A 20,567-nucleotide genomic window follows, 5' to 3' on the forward strand; every position below is an offset into this window, starting at 1 on the left:
ACATCCTTAGAGACAGTCAGCCCTTCCATAACCAGCCTGTCCTAAGAGACAGAAAACCCATTCTTATTCAGCATGTCAACCCTTGGCCTTTTATACCCAGCATGTCATGAGAGTCAGTCAATCCTTCCATACCTAAAACAGCAAATCCTTCAATACCCAGCACGTACCAAGAGACAGCCAGTCCTCCCATACCCAGCATGTCATGAGACAACCAGTCCTCCCATACCAAGCACATCCTAAGGGACAGCCAGTCCTCCCCTACCCAGTGCGACTCCTGTAAGCACAGGGAGCTACCACGGTCTCTGATCCCGCTCTCTCTGGAGCTCGGAGGCACAAACGCTGTCATCTCTTACCAGGGAGGATATGTCCGCTGTGCCCTCAGTAGAGGAGACACGTTTCCAGCCTTTACCACAGCAATTCCTGTCAATACTTTTCACAGGGCAGGGGGCCGTGGGGGGGATGCAGCGGTGTGAGCCCCCTCCGGTCTGTGCTTTGCCTGCTTCCTGCTGCAGCTCTGGGTAAAGCAGGCGCAGCAGGACTGCAGGCAGCAGCCTTTCCTATGCCCCTCCTCCTCCTCTCTCCCACCCCTTCCCTTCCTCTCCCCACATTTCTACCCCCCCCCCCTCCTCCAACACTTCCCCTTCTCCCCACCCCCACCGCTTCCTCCCTTTCTCTAAATCCCCTACCCCTCCTTTTCTAGATTCACCCTCCCTTGCTTTCCAGTCTCCCATCAACTTCTCCTGGTTTCCATGACAACAGGGTAATGCTCACTGCATCCAGATTCTGCCAACAGCATCTCCTTCCCACTACCCTGCTCCTAGCACAGGCGCACAGACACCAGCTCCCAGAATCCCCACACAAGGTGCCAGAGCATCCTCGCTTAAAGCCTTCGGGAACCCCCATGCATGATCACGATTCTGGGAGTCAGACGTGTATCAAATAAGTGCCCTGCAGCAATCACTCTCACACACACACCTCAGTCCTGCCCTGCAGCACCCCCCTGCTACTCCAGTACTAAGACCCAGACACACACAACTCTGCCAATGCACCTCATTCCTGCTCAAGAGCACTTTCTCCTATTCTAGCACTGAGACCAGAGGGGGCTCATACCCCAGCTCTGCAAGTGTACCTCACTCCTGCCCTCCACACCCTCTGCTATTCTAGTACTTACTAATATAATCCCATTCCCTGGTGCAGTGTGTCTGCGTACTACGCCTGGGAGCCGAGGAGCTTCGTCTCTCACAAAGTCTCCATTTCATATCCTGTAGTGTATTATCAGCGACACAGCTCCCAGGCGGACAGATATAGACAAGCTATAGATAATAGAGCCTACAGGGGAGAGCTTCTGCATCTCTGAGGCAGGGAGCCCATCTGTACTCTCCCCAAAAAAGAGCAACAGTTCAGATGCTTACAATCACAGTGACATACTCAGAAAATAAATTAAACTTCTGAGGCTCTTAAGGGGCAGAGGTCAATAATCACAGCCTCCCTCTGTCTGCATGGATATATTTTGCATAGTTTTATTTATAGAATAAAGAATATAAGACCTTCCTCTGAAATATCAGGTTTATTGGCATGTCTAACTGATTATGAACAGGCACTGATGAGCAAGCATGAAGGAGAGCAGACAGCCACACCACACGATCCTGTGCCCTCAGACTTCAGGAACCAGCGATCTCCAATTCCTGGAGCAGTCATCCCTCAGGAACCAGTGGTCTTTGGCTCTGGACACAGTCACATCCTCAGGACCTAGTGCACAATGAATATGCATGAGACAAATTTGCATATACTGGGTCTCCAATGCATGCAGACTTAATCTCATACATATTTGTTGTGGATATCCTGAAAAACCTGCTGGCTGTGAGGTCACCAGGAAGCCCTGATCTAGTGATCTTTGATTTCAGGAACAGATACACCCTTAGGAAACAGTGACTTCCAATTCCTGGAGCAGTCATGCCCTCAGAAACCATTTCTACTACTACCACTTGGCAGTGGCCTCCTAGCCGATCCAAGAGGAACCCCTAGCCTGGCTGGTTTTCAGAATATCATGATAGGTTTGCTTGTGCTGCCTCCATTGTATGCAACTCTGTCTCATAGTAATTTTCATTTCTAGACTGCCTTTCTAAATTTAGATCAAGGCAATTTACAATAGGTTTTGTTTTTTCTGTTAGAATAAGTCCCTTCTCAGAAGAGCTTACAATCTAAGATGATACCTACATATTCATTGTGGATATCCTGAAAACCAGACTGATTCATTGTGGATATCCTGAAAACCAGACTGGCGGCGGGGGTGGGGGGGGGGGTCCTCTAGGACTAGGTTTCACCATCCCCAAGATTCGTGGAAGAAGCTACACTCAAGAACCACATCACCTTCGATTCCTGGAGCAGTCACTCTCATAGAAACGTAGACAGTGGATAAGGACCATCCAGTCTGCTCAATGTCACTCCAACTGGGGATCTATGGTACTGCAGCAGATCTGTGGCTTTCCTCTCATGTCTTCAGCACTAGGGATCCTCTGTGGTTACCCCAAGCTTTCTTGAATTCTAGGGTTACTGTTTTTGTCCCCACCACCTCCACCACCATCTTTTGTTTTGATATATTTTACTGGAACTTGTATATGTTTGAAGTGTTTGTAAAACGTTCTGTCGGCCAGTCTAAACAACGGCATATAAAAGGACCAACAAATAAATAAATAAATATAAGTCCTTTTCCCTAAAGAGAGGTTTTCTGATGCTGCTCCTGAATCTGTCCCTTGCAGCTTGATAACCATGACCTCTTGCCGTGGAGGTCACTTTTCCTCTGCATCCACAATTCCAGGAGCAGCAGTGACCTCTCACACTGGGGTCAGCTTCTGGAATCATTGAGCCTGGACTCCAAGAGGACCCAATTTATTTAAATTGCTCATTTATATTCCACCTTTTGTGACTGCTCAGGCATGTCAAAAGCAGATTCAGGCACCATAAGGTATTTTTCTATTCCGGGGGGGGGGGGGGGGGGGGGGGGGGGTTCCTATAGATACACAATGAGAGAAATCCTTTACAGGCAGATGCAATATCGGTGTGCGGAAAACGGGCGCTCATGATTGAGAGCCCACTCTCCTAACGCGCGCCGAACGACCTCCCCGGGGCGCCCAATGCATTATGCAAATGGGCTGCCGTGGTAAAGAGGAGGACGCTAGGGGGAAACTGTGCACTCCTAGTGCCTCCTTGGCATCAGGCGCCCAGGAGAGGTGGCTGTCAGCGGGTTAGGAAAAAGGATGCTCGGTTTTATGAGAGTCCGTTTCCCTAACCTGTGCACGGCCGCGGGTTAGGAAAATGGACGTTCGTTAATTGCGTAACCCTGACCGTGGCACACTGTATTTTATTTTTTTTTACCTAACTCCTTTTTCCAGTTCCTCAGATTTAATATTCGCCAAATTTTTGTGCTCCTCAAATTCATGCCAGCTTGGGGCAGGTGCTCATTTTTGAGGGTGGAAGTGTGTGCGTCGGGCACACTTTTTTTTTTTTTTTGCGCATCGGGAGGAATAGCCAATAGCCTCATGAACAAGAATTTACATGTGATGAGCGCTATCAGCTATTTGCTCTATTGGACGTGCCAGCCCCCATTTTGCATCAGGGTTCATGGATGCACGTCCAATTGTGTTAATTGCATTGGCGTGATAGTGAATAGGCCCCTAAATTTGTACTGGGGGTAATGGAGAGTGAGGTGACTTGGTCAAGGTCACAAGGAGCCAGCAGTGGGATTTGAACGCAGGTTTCCTTGCTCTAACCCCTTCTGAACCAGTGACCTCTAGTATCTGACTGTAGTCTCACCCTCCAGGACATCTGGGGTTTTCGTTCCAGTCTCGAACATTATGAAATGCTCCTGGATACAGTGACGGCCTCTACAGTGGGACATATCCCCACAGAACCATCCCCCATAACAGAAGATCATTAAATCTGGCACTTCAACAGTTAATCGCCATTACAGTGACATTAACTTTTATTTTTGGCTTCACTTAATACGTTCAACAGCATTTAAAGATGCCTTTTCCCTACCCCGTGCTTATAGTTGGGGACTAGCCCCTGAACTGACCCACAGGAGATGGTCTCCTAGGTTATGACAAAACAGGGCTTCCCAAACCTGTCCTGGTGAGCTCAGATTCAGGTAGTCAGGATATTCACAATGAATACACATTGTTTGCTTTTCGTATTATATAATGATGCACCTATGTTTTTAACTGTAATCCACCTAGAGAAATTTGTTATGTATTTGGCAAACTAGAAGACTTTTTAAATAAACAAACATGAGATAAATCTGCACACACTGAGTACACTGGCTCTCCAAATTCACCTCATGGATATCTTGAAAACCCCACTAGCTGTGGGGGTCACCAGGACAGCTCTGGGAAGCCCTGAATTAAAGGGTAACCTCCAGGACACTGCTGTGAGCAATCTCATAGGGAATTATCAGCAAGGGTGGTACAGAAATCTGCTTATGGTTCTGATGACCAACCAATCACAAGGCAGCTTTTAAAATGCTCAATGACATCTCAGTGTGCTCTGAGCTCCCTGAGATTTCAGCTAGCCTGTTTTCTTAGCATTAAAAACAGAACAGTTGTGAGCCTGATTTATCTCATGATCAGCTTTTTAGTTTCAGATATGCCTAGAGACTGTTGTCCAGTCCATCGGGCGATTCGATAAAATGCGCGGGACAGCCGGCGCTCCGAGGTGAGCGCCCGCTCTCCCAACGCGCGCCCAGGCCACTCTCCTGGGCGTGCGATTCAGTATGCAAATGAGGGCTCGCATGTCCCTAGCCCACCTCCTTATTGGCAGAAGCAGTGGCTGTCAGCAGGTTTACAGCAGACGCTTAATTTTACCAGCGTCTGTTGTCAAAGCTGCTGACAGCCATGGGTTCGGAAAATGGACGCCGGCAAAATTGAGTGTCCATTTTCCAACCGGCAGGCAGAATTTTTTTTTTTTTTTTTAAGATTTTTAATTTTTTTTTAATTTTTGGGGCCTCCGACTTAATATCGCTATGATATTAAGTCGGAGAGTGTACAGAAAAGCATTTTTTTCTGCTTTTCTGTATACTTTCCCGGTGCCAGCTGAAACTAATGCCTGCCTTTGGGCAGGCGTTAATTTCTGAGAGTAAAATGTGCAGCTTGGCTGCACGTTTTACTTTCTGTATCGAGCGGGACTAATTAATAGGCTCATCAATGTGCATTGCATGTTGAGTGTGGTATTAGTTTCGGGGGGGGGGGGGTTGGACGCGCGTTTTCAACGCGCTATTACCCCTTACTGTATAAGGGGTAATAATAGCTCGTCGAAAATACACGTACAAACGGGGGCGAACGGTGCGCTCGGCCTGCTTGTTTGCAGTTTCAGGGTTTAAGGAGAAAAAAAAATGGAGCAAAGACCCTCAATCCTGGAAACCCGGGAGACTTATCCGGCTAACTTGTGATTTATTCGTGGATATTCAGCAGCATAGCCGTGCTTCTGGCTATCCCTTGTAAGTTAGCCGGCTAAGTCTTATCTGGCAAACTTCCCTAAGCATTGATCTTTCAAAACCTGCCTCAGAATTTCTCATTTTTAGGTATTATCTTGCTACAGCAAAAGTGCCTATTGTGGAGGGTGCACGCATCTGTCTGCATGCATGAGGGGTTTGTGTGGAACGTGCTTACGTGTCCACGCACTCTTCCTGAAGGGTCCGCTCACACCACGCATCAGGCAAAGGACGAAGCAGTGCAAAACTGGAAGGGACAGCAGGCGTCCATGTTGCTACTGCTGCTACCTCCGATGTAGGACAACGGGATGAGAAACAGGAGTCTGCGAGGACACCGCTGCCAGAGAATGGAAGCAGCACTGGGAGCCCATGGCTGCTGCTACTCCCGCCCTCGCCGGACGGTGGGATGAGAAACAAGGGTCCATGCTGACTCCCTCATCAATATTTCCATAGAGTGGGACGAGCAGCGGGAGTCTGTGCCACTGCTATAAACATCTGCCGACACCACTGACCTGTAGACCACAGACGGGGACAGGAGAGGTGAGTGATGGGAAACGAGCCTCCAGGCGATGCTCTTGGCATGCACTGTCCAGCTTGTTCAATATTTTGCTTATGTACCTCACTTGAACTATGAGTGGAGGTAACACACACACACACACACTGGTGGTTATTTTCTATTGGAGGCAAACAGTGAGTAATTTGCTTTCTCCATAACAAGTTACAATAAACCTCAAGCTTAATGCTAAATATTTCATGTAGTGAAGCCTCCAGAAATAGAACCATATTGAGTTTTTAATCCTAGCGTATCTATCTGGCCTCGGCATTTCTCCTTCTGTCCATGTGGCCAGCGCTATGGGTCACCCATGCAAGGACAGGGGGCTGGACATGAGAAGATGAAAGCAAGCAGGGCAAGCTATGCATCGCCCTGCCCCCTTCCCCTGGAAGCGCGCACACTCTCCCCAGGCTGGCCAATAGTGGCCCATCCTGCCTCAGTTTTGGGGCAGCCATAGGCCTTGCGCACCCAGACGGGAAGGGTAAGTGCCACTGGAGGGGAGCAATGTGATCCCCTAATGACAGTCCTGCCACATGCTCGCAGTTCCTCTACCTTTGGCCATGTGTGTCCAATACCTGTCACTCTGAACATGTTACCCGGTGCCTCACTTTCTCTGGCCACATGACGCTGGTCTGTCTCTCTTCTTTAATATAGGAAGATTCTGAGAGCAGAAACAAGAGGGATGGCAGGCTCTGCCACTGGGAGTCTTGGAAGTATTGGCAAATAAGACACTGATTTATTTTCTTTCATCAAAACAGGATCCCAACAGGCTTTACAATGTAATACTTCTGACGTATGCATGCAGCCACCTCCGGACCAGAAAGTCTGGCTAGATACTTTAGGAAATAATCTGTATGAGAGCTACCAAAGGAGAGAAAAGCAATATTATAGGCATCACCCAAGTACCATTACTGCTACTACTACCAGTAGTACTTATTTCTATAACACTGTACAGATGCACATAGGATTAGCAGACAGTTTCTGCATGGAGCTTAGTCTCATCATGATATGCACACAAGACAAATAAGAGCCTGCAGGAACTTTGTTTAAAAATTAAAAGCAACCTCAAAAAATGGGTTTCCAGTCAGGACTTCAAGAGGAGCTGCAAGGGGTCATATTAACCGAGGAAAGCTGTTCCAGGCACACAGTACAGCCAAGGTGCAAAGCCCAGAGTTAGAAGCTGGCCATAGAGGTGGAGGATACAGACAAGGTCAGAGTTCAGGAGGAGGGGAGCACTTGTAGAAGCTCGAACTATACAGACCATACGATACTAGGGGGGCACAGGGAGATAAAGTGACCTGCCCAAGGTCACACAGAGAGTAGATGACAGAGCCGTGATTAGAACCGAGACCCAGGAAGATACAGGGACTCACCTGAAGATAACACAGAGTCGGGGGCAGAGCAGGAGATGAGCCAGGCAGAAGAAGCTGAATTACAAAGCTCACCTTTATTGCAGGGCATTCCCAGACAGAGAGATGGAGTGTGTTGCGGTTTATGGGAGGCACTCTAGATTACATAACCGGGAACATCGAAACTGAAAAGAGGGCTGACGTGCAGCCAATCCCTCCTGGGAAGAGGGAGCCGAGAAAAAAAAACTCTGCCCAGCTGGAGGGAGGGACACCGAGCAGAAGCGGTGCCAGCTCTGCAGCAGGAGCCCTATGAGATGAGCCGGAAAGGTATAAAGTGAGGAAGGGTCGGGAGTAACGTCGATGCACGGCACGCCTTCCAGGGGAAGGTGGTAGGACCCCCCTAAAAAGGCCTGGGGAAATGCAGGCATCAAGCGAGGTTTGCCATACTGCAGTACAGAGAGAAGACCTGCTCCCATACTGTTTACTTTTTTTTACTGGAAGCGGGGGTTGCAAAATTCAAAAGCCCGCAGCAGAGAAACCATCTCCCACCCACCCACCGAAACCCTACCAAAGCCCACCCGTCACCGCTGCACTCGGGACTCTTTCTTAGGAAGTGGGAGCAGGCGTTTGACCAAACCTGCTCGACAGTAAATACCTGGAGGATAGGCGGGGCCGGGCGGGATTTTCCAGCCTCTCTTCAATTAGAAGAGTTTTGAAACCAGTTGTGCCAGAGGTGGCCAACTCCAATCCTCAACTCAAGAGCTACCCAAACAGGTCTGGTTATCCAGGCTGCCCACAATGAACGTGCGTGCGATACATGAAGTATGCACCGCCTCCTGGGCCTGCAAATCTCTCTCCTGCAAGCCAGACCTCGTCAGTGGCTCTGCATGAAGACTGGCCTTGGCAGCTTCTGCCTCTGCATGCCCAGTTATAGCAGTGAGCTCCACAGAGGAAAACGTTTATTCTGAAGGCAGCCTGATGCTTGCCTCTGCTGCTTCTGGCAAATGAAAGTAAATTGGCCACAAAATGCAGCGCAGGCAACAGTTTGAGTACCTAATGCTTCTCCTGGCCAGAGACTCGGTAACCAGAACAGATTCCCTCCTGTATTCTGCATTCCCCGCCCTCCCTGCCGGAGTCAGCGTCAGGACAATTTGTGCAAGAGATACAGGGGTCTAATTTGTCAAACTGCCACCTGCTATTTACACTTATTTACATTGGGGCCCATTTAATAACAACACAACCCGTTATAGACCCCCCAAGTGATAACAAAAGTAAAGAAGCATTCTATATAAAACTTTCAGCAGCTACAGGATACCTGGCCGCCCCCTGTGGGGCATTTTTTCTGGTATTTACAAGACCGACACTACAGCTTGACAATGGGGAGGGAGGGGCTGGCACTGTTGGCTTTTACGGACAAGGAGGATAGGGTTGGGTTTTTTTTATACAATCCCCAAGTTTAACAAAATTTCTATTTGGATGAGTTTGATAAAAAAGATTTGATCAGCCCACATACAGGAGTTGAGTTTCTGTGCTCTGGGCTGTCTTTGCTTTTTCTAACTACTAAAACTTTTGATTTATTCAGTAAAGTCTGATTTTTGTTTGTAACACAACAGCTTAAGTGTGGAATGATTATTCTTCAAGAGTGATCCCCTTTAAGGCCCCACAGATTACCCCGGGCCCTATCAGAGTCTGCGTTCCCCCAGCCCTGTAGCGAGCGGGCTAGTGCGCAGCAGGGCTGGGATGTGCAGCCCCTTTCCAAAGGCAGGGAGAGCAGGAATTCACATTATATTTGCAAAGCTACCTTGTCCTAGCTAGGATTGTTGCTGTTTGAGTCCTGAGAGTTAGTGCTGTTTTGGCATGGCAGGTTGGATATATAAGTTCCAAATGTGTGGTTTTTCGGCAGGGGAGGGGAGGGCTGCAGGGTTTTATGCTTTTTCACAAGATGCATAGTAATGGAGGAAGTCCAAGTCACTGCTACGGAGGTGACACCAGAACCTGAATATTTGTTTTTTTGTATGGTGAGTAGTTAGGGACACATCCAAGTCCTGCTCCGCACATGTTATTGTACGCGAAGTGTCTTTTTGCTGATCTGGAGGTGCAGGGGTTTCTATCTGTATAGTTCTCAGTTAATGAGAGACCCCAAACTTCACTCCCATGTAAGAGAATTTGTTAAATAATACCATCAAATAATTTTAACAGATACGATAGAGACATTTAAATATCTCAAAGATTTCCACGCACAGGAGGGGAGCCTCTAGAATGAGGGGTCATGGGATGAGGGTGATAGGGGGTAGACTCAGGAATAATCTTAGGAAATATTTCTTTACAGAGAGGGTAGTGGATGCATGGAATGACCTCCCTGTGGAGGCAAAAACGGTATCTGAATTCAACTGAATTCAAGAATTCAAGTGCCATGCTTGGCGTTTGTTTGTGTTACACTGTAAACCGATGTGATATCCTGGATGAATGTCGGTATATAAAAATTTTAAATAAATAAATAAATAAGAAACCCTGGGATCAATGCAGGGATCTCTGAGGGAGTGATAGGGATTGTAAGGATTCGATAAATTAGACAGATGGGCAGACTAGATGGGTCATGTTTCTAGTTAAGGTGGGAATAGTCTGGGGTATGCTCATGATTATTTAGGTAAAATGTGAATTTGCATTGGAGATTTTGTGGCTTTTGCTGGAAAATCCTTTTTTCTTTTTCAGATTCAGCTGTAGGGCCCTTGGTTTGCCTCTGTGCTGTTTCATGTTCTGCCTCTCTGCTTTTGTGCTCCCAACCATGCATCTCCTTCCTTCTCTCTCTTTAACCACCCACAGCGCACACTTATGAAGTGAGAGACAAGGACTGCCATATGGGCTCAGCAAGCTCCCTCCAATGCTAACTTCAGAAACAACGAGGAATAATATCTGAAAAGAAGCTGCAGCCCACTCACATATCCTGACACCCGAGTGCTCTGAAGAAGATGAAGTCCCCCGTCAGCAACACTTTCATCACCGCAGTCACCAACACTGCCATTTCTGCTGAAGAGCCACTGCACAGTCACCACCACATCTGCAAAGCCGCTGCTGCCATCATGCACAGCCACGGCGTGGGTCGCTCTAATCACTGCAATGCTGGCTGGAGGGTGGTCTTCCTCTGCCAGTATATCCAGAGTCCTCTTCCTCGGCCCTTTGCACCTGCAGTGACTTGTAGGACCTCGTTTCCATGGGGAAATCGGAACTCCAAGACCATGCATGCAATGACTTAAAAACAGGCCTGGATCAGCCTTTCCTGGAAAAAAAAAACTGGAGCTAACTGGAGGTGAATTTAATTTAAAAAAAAAAAAAAAATCTGGCTATCCCTTGTAAGTTAGCCGGCTAAGTCTTATCTGGCAAACTTCCCTAAGCATTGATCTTTCAAAACCTGCCTCAGAATTTCTCATTTTTAGGTATTATCTTGCTACAGCAAAAGTGCCTATTGTGGAGGGTGCACGCATCTGTCTGCATGCATGAGGGGTTTGTGTGGAACGTGCTTACGTGTCCACGCACTCTTCCTGAAGGGTCCGCTCACACCACGCATCAGGCAAAGGACGAAGCAGTGCAAAACTGGAAGGGACAGCAGGCGTCCATGCTGCTACTGCTGCTACCTCCGATGTAGGACAACGGGATGAGAAACAGGAGTCTGCGAGGACACTGCTTGCTGCTGCATGGAAAACCCCAGATGGATTTCTGACCCGGCTCCTGCTCCTCAGGGCCATCTGAGGTTGGGCATGCTGTTAAGGCAGTGCTCGCAGACCCTGGGAAGGGAAGGGCCCCGGCTGTCTCTTGACGCTTGCACTGGGCTCAGAGGGGGAACTACAATCTGTGAGCCTCGGCCGAGGACCATCGCAATGATGGGACAGATGGGTAGAGAAGGGGGACACAAGAAGGGGTTAAAATCCCAGTAGCCTGTGAATGAAGCCTCAGGATGGCAGCCACTGGAAACCTAACACAGAGCCGCAGTAAAAGAGAATACTTAAAATATTCTGTATTGCTACGTTTCTTGAAAGCCCTCTGATCCTATGGAACAGGAGTACTAAATAAGAAATAATTAAGTTAAAGAAGGTTGATAACATCACTTAGCATTTTTCTGCCACGTGCCCGTGAATTTGCCCTTGCTTTCGCCCGCAGAGAGCACAGCCCCTTGCACCATATGCACAGTTAAATCAATTCTCTGGTTCCCATCATGTGATGGGTGCAGTTGGCATTTCGTTTTCCAGCTCTTTGGAGAATTCAGCAGGGCCTTCAGCGCATCCCCTTCCATCACCGTGACCAGCCGTCACCAACGGAGACATGGACTCCATCCTCAGGAAAAAGGCAGGTCTCCTTGGACAGTGCATGCCGATGCCAGCCTCAGGGAAAGGCCTGATGAAGGGAGGAAAACTCCCCAGCTAGTCACAGATGTAATGAGTTAGTCCAATAAAAAAGGTCTCACTTAAGTCTCGGTTCTTCCTATTCAAGTGAACTGGCCCACCAAACACAACTCTTTTAAATATAATTAACTGAGTCAACACAACAAGCACCAAATCATGTCTGCGTGTGGGTCCTCCTCACAACAGATAGCAAATGAATCTCCAGGGAGCGACAAGCTGCTCTTACTCCATGCAATCCCTGACCTGAAGAAAGTATTTAAAAAAAACAAAACGTTAGAAGCGAAACTTGCTCCACGCCATCGCGTTTCAACAATGGGGGGCAAATTTCCGGCAAGCTGCTCAGTGGCGAGACAGCCGGCTAAACCGAGAACAGCTTTCAAGGGAGTGACTTAAAACCAAAACTGAATCAACATTTCCTGAGGGAAACCCCCCCACAAATTCCAGCTCTCCTCGGGCTGTCTGAAAGCTTCCCTCGGCACATGATTGTTTAGGAAGGAATGAGGGGGGCATTCCAGGGGGGGAGGCGAGAGGGTGGGTTAGGAAACCGGGCCTAGAACTGATTTCCAAATCTACGCGTGTTGTTTTCCGGCAAATTCTTACCGGCACAAAGCCCGCAGGGACATTTAGCCGAGAGGCCTCGTAGGCAATTTTCACAGGGACCTTGCCCGCCTAATTTATTTATTTTAAAAATCATCATAACCGCATCATCAGCAACACTCCCAGAGTGGTTTACAGTGAAATGACATCCGTAGAGTGTTCCAGAAAGATGTCAAGGTCTTCTTGATTCCCGCACATAAGAAGCTGGGTTTGTCCCTTTGGTGCTTATGCAGGGGTAACACAGAGCGTGGCGGCGAAAAGGGCGACCATGTTTGTTATTTGATAAAAAAAAGTTTCCCTTTGAAAAACTAGCCGCAAGGCACTTGGCGAGCTACGTGGGCTTATCTGATACTCGCCCCACTGTAGCTGGCTAGATTTACCTGGATGATCAGGTCGCGAACATCACGTGAAACTTTGTCTGACCTTAGCTGGCTATAAACGCAGATGGCTAAAGCGATGCCAGCTACTCGGGCGCACGGACATAGTTAGTCAGCCAGCGCTGAAAATTCCTCCTACTTGGCTGAATTTCTAGCTTGCCCTAAACACAGCGCCGGGAACGCCGACTTCTAAAGGGGCTAAGTACAGCCACCTAGCAAAAATAGGAGGCTACTGTACCGACGCTCCATGGGAGGGGGGTGGGGGGGGGGGGGAGAAAGAGTCCCAGGCCAGGTGGCCCACATCCTTTATGAAAGTCGAGCCCTCTGAGTTGTCGGCCTCCTGCAGAAGAGCGCAGCAAGGTTAAGGAGGCTCAGGCCCGAGCTATGGTCCTCGGGGGGAAACGTCGCATAAGTGCGAGCAGCTGGCCCTGGGTCCAGTTTGTCAACCATACGGCTCCTTCTTCCCTCGGGGAAAACTCCTGAATCTGAAAAGAATGCCAAGCCGGCTCCCTTCTGAAGGAAATAGCGCTTAGGTGTTCTGGAGAATCCAATGAGAATCCCTCGGCATCAGAACCCACAGCGGCGCCGTGCGGGCCAGGCCCTGGGGAAAAGCAGATTTTGACTTCAAAACATTTGTAAGGAGAGAAATACCCACTGACCCCTGCTAAGGAGAGAAAGGGAGGCAGCTGTCTTTCCTCTCTGTGCACCTGCCAAGGCTCATTTCTCAGATAAAAATCGTTGATAGTATGGACGCTTGCCTTTGTGCATTTTTTTTTTCTCTTTGGAAAATTGGACTCGGGGACCAATCAAGCAATCTGAGATTCCCACGTCACCCAGAGGAGGATGTTACCGGGGGGTGTGTGTGTGTGTAGGGGGGGGGGGGGTTGCTTTTCCCCCTCACTGGTTGAATGTAGGAGTGAGATACTTCTGACACTGTGTGGACAGCAGCAGCAGCAGCAGAGAGGCAGCCCTAGCCCCTGTCGCCAGCGTGCAGCGACCACCTCACGGAGGCAGGAGGTGTCTGCGGGGACCCTGTCCCAGAGGGGACTAGGGAAGTTTGACCTCTCCAGGGGGATGCACAGCAGCAGGAGAGAGACAGCGCATACTGGGGAGACCGTACAGTGCGCATGCCGCAAAGGCAGGTGGGGACCGGTTTGTGATGGCGTCGCAATTGTGTTATTTTTTTTTTCTCTCTCTTTGATCTGTTGCGTGTGCAGGCACCGAAAAGGACAGTAAACGGCACTTACCCCAGCAAAGTCAAGTGCTAAGAATTTGGTAAAATAAGGTCAGCTGTGCCAGCTCTGGTCCATCCTGCCAAATAAAGCCTCCCGTGGGCGGGAGCGAGAAAGGCAGTCTCCCCCCCATAGGCCGCTGTCTTTAAAAATATAAAGTGGTGCCTTATTTTCTGACCCCACAGTGGATTAGCCAAAGTGCCACCGGAAACCCCTTCTGCAGCAAAGCCCGGGGGTAGTCACTGTATGTGTTTGTCAGTTTTGATGGCCAAAGTAGGCTGCTGAGACGTCCTGCACAGCAGGGGGGCAGCTAGGAAAAGGCCATCTCTAGACTGAGGAACAGATGGAGAGACAGAGGAAGCGGCTCATCAAGCTCGTCCAGGGCTGGAACCTGCTGACAGCGGCGAAGGGGACGGCACAGCCAGCCACGCTCTCAGGGACACCGGGTCCGCCAGTGAGCTAGACCCAAATCCGCCAGTAGTACTGCCAGGGACAAAACTAGAAAAGTTGCTCTCTGCCGAAGCAAAAATCGCTAAGCAGCTTTTGTGACGGAATGTGCAGCTGAGATTTGCACCCACGAGTTCCTTCTCCTCTTTTGAAGACGCTGTTGTCATGGGGGTTTGACCTAATTCTACTGTTATCTCTGCTTCTCTAGCCGCTGTTCCAGAGACCCCCCTCTCTTCCCACCCCCCCACCCCCCCATTCCCAGCAGAAGATCCAGTGACCGATGGCAGTCATGGAGTAGCAAAGCAGACCACCTGCTTCTGAATCCAAGCTATCTGGGCGAGAGGTTTCAGCAAACTCAAGATTCTCAGCGCCCACCCCCGAGCGTAAGGGACGTGCATCGTCTGGCCATACCAGGCAAGCACGTGCTGCGTCCGATGGGCCACCAAGCAGCGTACACTCGGCGAGAATATTTAGCAGCACTGCCCTGCTGGATGGCGCAATTATCAGAGAAGACAAGTGGTGCACGTGAGAAACAAAACAGAAGTAATAGGCCCTCAGCAAATATTCAGTACAATCCTGTCTGGCAACCAACGTCAAGAAACATTTTTTTAATTGAGGCTCGGGAGTTTCCTCCAGCTTGATCAGAAATGGCCTATGCTGGAGCTACAGAGCCGTGAGTCTTCATTCCCTATCACCCGGTGTTTCCATCTCCCCACCCCTATCTAGCCCAGCCATCAAAGGGGCATCCCTTGGCTAGGGGCCACAGACTTCAGCCCCCTCTGGAACCTGGTCCATGTGCACCCTGGATCAAGTGACAGCTGGGACTTCCCCTGCCACCCACCCCCTTCCCCAGGTGAGAGGAGCATCCTCATAGGAGTAGGTGATGCAGGTCCCTGATACCCAATGCAGAGCCTGTCTTGTCTTGGCACCAGTACTGACCCCCCCCATCCTAGCCTGACACTGGTACCAACACACTGCCCCTCTGATCCTGGCAGAAGTACCAGCCCCGAACCCCCTTATCCTAACACCTGCACCAACCTAGTGCTCAATTTTAGTTACGTGTCAGAAATGGGAGAGAATTAAGGAGCTCAGTTCCCCCAGAGGATGTCAGAAAAGTATCCGATTTTGTCTTTAAATTTTCCATTGTTCTCTGCCGCACTGTAACTTTCATTGCCTTCAAGTTGTGCTTTTTTTTTTTTTTTATAGCAGATACTCGAGATCTTTTCTGCAACTCTGTGCCAACCCCCACCTCCCGCACATCGTTTCTGCAATGCTGTGCGGCACAACTCTCGTTCCCAAAACATTGTCTCCACGATGCCGAGCTGCACAAAACTCGCTACCGCACACTGCCTCCATGATGCTGTGCCACACACCCCTTGCTCCCACACACTGTCTCCACCATCCTGTGCTGCACACCTCTCACTCCTGCCCATCTTTAAAAGCAGAAGCCTCTCCATTCCTCCCTGCACTCACCATTGGCTCTTGCACTTTAATAAATCAGTCACATTTGTCTGTTTGATTAAATCATGAACGTTTCTGCTGGGCCTGGCAATGCTGTACGGGAGGGCTATGGTTCAGGTCCTGAAGCCATTCTGGTACCTTAAGACTCAATGGAGCTGGGGATCCTCTGGAGGCAGCGTTCACAGCCCCTGGGAGGAAGGGGACATCAGGCATCATGCAACAGTGACCCCTACTGACCAGCTAAGAGTGCATGCACACCAGTTTAAGGAGAGAACCATGGGCCGCGCCATTCAGTCGCAGGACGGTTGCCCAAATGGACGGGCTAGACAAGAGAGGGAGAGAGACTAAACATGAGGAGAAAGCCCCATTTAGCTTCGAATAAAGGCTCAGGGCCCAACTGGTTCTCATTTAGCTGAAAGCCCACAGAAGCAGAGGCACCGTTCCAAGCAACAAAGAGAAAGAAGTATTCTACCAATTTCAAAAGCGTCCGCCTGCTCTCTTGCCTCATCTCCTCCCCTGCTGGTGTCTCAGCTCTAGGCCCTGGCCAGGGAGACCACTGCTTCCCTGTCCCAGTGCATCCAGAGACCAGCACTGCATCGTGCACCCCTGGCATCACACAGCGCCCCGGGGATTATCAGGACCTGGAAGGAGGGTTTGGGGATTTCTGGTTCCAGTCCTGAAGAGATTATAGACACCTAGGGATGGATTTCAGACCAAATATTTGGCGTGTAGAGACAGTGCTTGTTTAATTACAAGGAAGAAGGGAAAAGGGAGAGCTGGCGAGGCTCCCGTGTGATATTTTTGTCTGAGCCTGGCAATGTTTCTCCTGCTCTCTTGGGCTTGGCAGCTGGCACCGTGAGCCTTACATTGCAAACTCCCCAGGGATTTCCCCCCAGGTTTTATACCTAACCCGGCCATCTCAGTAGCACTTCTCAGCTGGGGGCCACGTTCCCCAGGCTCCCTCTGGAACCCTGCAGTCTTGGGTCCTAAATCCGCGCGCCACTGGCTGCTATTGCACAACGACTAGCGCGAGGGCTGCCTCTGCAGGCTCCCCAGCCCTGGCCAGCAGGGCCAGGGCAAGAGCGCGGCACCCTCGGCGAACCTTCAGCCATGCCCCTCCGCACTGGCACATCGCTCTCTCCTGTGGCGGCGGGGGCTCCAGCACGGCGCTCCCTTCTTTTGTGTTGGTTTTGGAACGGCACCCCTCCGAGCCTTGTACTGCCAGGATTTTGCCTCCCCCCCCCCCCAAATTCTGGTGCCTTAGGTGACCGCCTAGTTTGCCTAATGGAATCACCAGCCCTGCCAGCCAGCCCCAGGGGCGGGGGGGGGGGGGAGCAGAATCTGGTGCACACCGAAGCACCCCTGAGCCACTGGGCCAGCCCTGCCGCGGCGTGAAACGGTCAAGGCACCAAACCAGCCCGCTGCTGGAGGCAGAACAATGTCTGAAGACGTTAGCCATGGAACAATCTGTGCCATTCTGATCATGGGAAGACCTGGCTTTAAAAGCCCCGGGTTCAGTAGGGTACTTTAGTGAATTTCCTTCTTTCCCGAGCAAGGCACACTGGCATATACTGCACCCAACTGCTACTCTTGGAACATAAACGCAGCCACCTCTGAGGTGGCTGGAACCCCTGGCAAAATGTTTCTAGTGTCCAGTCTAATTACAAAAAAGAAGAAGAAGAATGTTTTCAAACACTAATTAAGAGTTGGGTAAATTTAAGACTGGGGGGAGGGCCAATCACGGCGACACTGAAACAATCATTACCTTTGTAAAGGCATCATCCTTACCCGTCTAGTTCATTGGTTTTCTTCAAACAAATACTACACTTATTAGCTAACACAATCCTCAGGGCCAGTGGAAGAGTATTTGGTGCCCTAAGCAAACTTTCAGTCATGCACCTTCCACCCCTAACTTACCTCTTGGGGGCAGTTCCAGCACAGCACTCCCTTTTTGGGCTGTATTATCTATCCCAGTATGGACCTGGTGCTGGAGGGATTTTGCCACCCCCAAAAGTTTGATGCTCTACGCAAACAACTAGTTTGCCTAATGGAAGCACCGGCCCTGTGTATCCCAGGGGTTTCCAAATTTGATTTACTGACCTACACTCAGCTGGGTTTTCAGGATTTCACAATAAATAGGCAGATGTCGGAGACCCAGTTTGTGCCAGTGTTCATGGTGGATTTCCTAAAAACGCCCCAAGACTGACTTGGGAAGCCCTCTTCTAGTGGATATTTGGTGACCGAGAGGGGACAATGCTGGTGGTCTATAAAACCATGAGTGGAGTGGCCATACTCCGTGAAACTAACAGCCAGCAGATTTAAACCACATGGTAGAAAGTACTTTCTCACTTAATGTGCATTTTTAGTTACGTTTCTTACCATTTATTTAGCCTTTCATGCACGGTTTTGTCTTTTATAATTATTGAAATCTGTGGAATATGAGAACGCGTAAATAAATACATAGCAATGAAAGAAAGAAATACGGACTCCAACAGCCTATTCCTGGGTGGCGATTCCTAATACAGAATCCAGCAAATTGTACCTACAGCTGGGCCGGATTTAGGGCCAAGCAGCATAAACATGGGCCCCCCTAGGGCCACGAATCCTAAAGGTGTCCGGGAAGCTGGGAACGGGGTCTCCGATCTCTGAGGGAGCGTCCCCACCGCGCCTCTCTGGCCACCACAGTCTCTCGGCAACAGCAACAGCCTAAATGTCAGTCCTCTCTCCGCGGCAGGCATGCAAGCCCGCACCGAGCACGTTTCCTAGAGACACAAAATGAAAGCAAACCCAGCAGCGCGCGATCCACCTTAAATCTCCCTTCCCCGAGAATCGCTGGTCAGGAAACATGAAAGCCAGCAGAAAGGAGCGACGAGCACGCAGCAGCGGCGCCCACGGCATGGAGAGGTGACGACGGCGGGCCACCTACCTGGGGAGGGTGGATGGAGGCGCCGAGCGGAGCTCCGGGGAGAGGGCGGCAGGGCTGAACTGGCACCTGGCCCCGGGCGGCTTCCTGCGCACGGGATCAGCTCCGCTTGCCTGGAAGGAGGAGGAGAGGGAGGAGGGAGCTGCCAGGGAGGGGGTGGGGGGTAAAGATCAGCGAACAGATTAGGGAGGCATTTTTAGCCGCCCAATCAGAGGCTGAGCTGCTGGGAATGCCTGGGCTGTCACTGCCGTGCAGCTCCCTCTTCAGCTGGCCTTCCCATTCCCTCTGTCCATCTCACCTTCCTGCCTCCGTGACTTCGTCGGGTGCCCGATCTAAGTCCATCTCATTCTCTCTCACTCTCTCGTTCTCTCCTGGGTCCCCCTCTCTTTTTCCCCCTGCCCCTTTCCGGCAGGTGGTTATGGAGGTTAATGGGGAACTGACATGAAGGGGGCATGACTGGAATGGGTGGAAGATCATAAAATAAGGGAACTGAAGGACTCTCAAGGTCATCCAGTTCATCCCTTATCTCCAGGTGGGATCCTGCTGTACCTAAATCAGCCCAAACAGATGCATATCTAACCTGCTCTTCTCCAATTAATTGGAGGTGATATCTTTTAGTTAGACTGACTTAGTACCTCCTTGATTAGATTTTGAGAATTCTGCTCTTTTCATCAGGTCACACTGGACTTAACCCACTCCCGAAACCCTTCAGTAACAGAGATCCCTCACACCTGGAGGTACCTCAAACCAGTGCTTATTACCCAGGAACTGGAGGGCAGACACAGCAGTAGCTATGACAGTAAAAGGAATTCATTGATGATTCAAGAGGTTATTTATTTATTTATTTATTTAAAGATTTATTAACCGCCTACCAACATTTCTAGGTGGTTTACATCATGTTTGCTCAAATAATCTGAAAGTCCAAGAGAGGGAATGCCGTTCTGGATCTAATATTACTCCATATCACTATGGACCACTGGGGGAAATATGACTACAAAACTGCTGCTTGTGTCAGTCTGGTGAACAGACCAGAGATCGCACAGTCACAAGATGGAAGGGGGTAAGAGAGTGAGGCTAAATGGGTCATATTTAGATTCTATTATTAGAAGAAACAAGATACCTGTCTCATGGATTATTAAAATACACATTAAAGATAGGGTAACTCTATAACTTCATGTCAAAAGGGTGTTTCAAATCGCAAAACATCTGGAACTGCACCAGCATTCTGCTAGGGTCGGCCCTGCCTTTTATGACCTGATCGCTATAACAAGACGCAGTTCATTTGGGCACCAAGTGAAAACCCTCAGATAAACTGAGAGGAAAAGAGGGGGTAGACAAAGCCAGCACTGAGCCCCATAGGAGATAAAAAATCTGCATCGTTTCCTAGTATCCCTACTGGTCCCTGTCTCGTGTCATCACCTCACAATGAGCTTTATTCCCATTCTGTGTCTGTGGCAGAGGTGGGCAAACTGCACTGTCCGTGGTGAGACAAGCCTGGCCTGCAGCAGTGAGAGCAGGTACCTTCTGGACAGAAGTGACACCGACAGGCCTGAAGTGACGTTGCCATTGGACCTCCAGCCTGCTGCTTCCTCTGCCTCTCCTGCCAAGCGCCTCTCAGACTCTGAAAGCCCACCCCCATCCATGATCCTCAGTCCCCTGGAGGGGAGGAAACACCTCTCAGAACCACACTGGCATCCAAAGTGTGCCCACTATTAGAGCAAAAGCTTAGTTTAAAGAAAACTTTGC

The 20,567-nt window shown here is 49.8% G+C and overlaps 1 protein-coding gene across 2 annotated transcripts in view; it reads right to left on the minus strand.

Moving 5' to 3' along the window:
- The window catches only part of PACSIN1 (protein kinase C and casein kinase substrate in neurons 1), a 61,408-nt gene extending 42,440 nt beyond the window's left edge, over positions 1 to 18,968 (minus strand). The window contains exon 1 of one of the 2 annotated variants that reach the window (XM_029572581.1): positions 18,825 to 18,968. The gene's annotated coding sequence lies outside the window, so the exon portion shown is untranslated. Of the gene's footprint in view, positions 1 to 7,411; positions 7,547 to 18,824 lie in introns of those variants that run through there. The other variant, XM_029572583.1, reaches the window with a different exon arrangement.
- Positions 18,969 to 20,567: the final 1,599 nt, after the last annotated feature.

This window comes from Rhinatrema bivittatum, chromosome 12, assembly GCF_901001135.1.
Source record: "Rhinatrema bivittatum chromosome 12, aRhiBiv1.1, whole genome shotgun sequence".
Lineage (NCBI taxonomy): Eukaryota > Metazoa > Chordata > Amphibia > Gymnophiona > Rhinatrematidae > Rhinatrema > Rhinatrema bivittatum.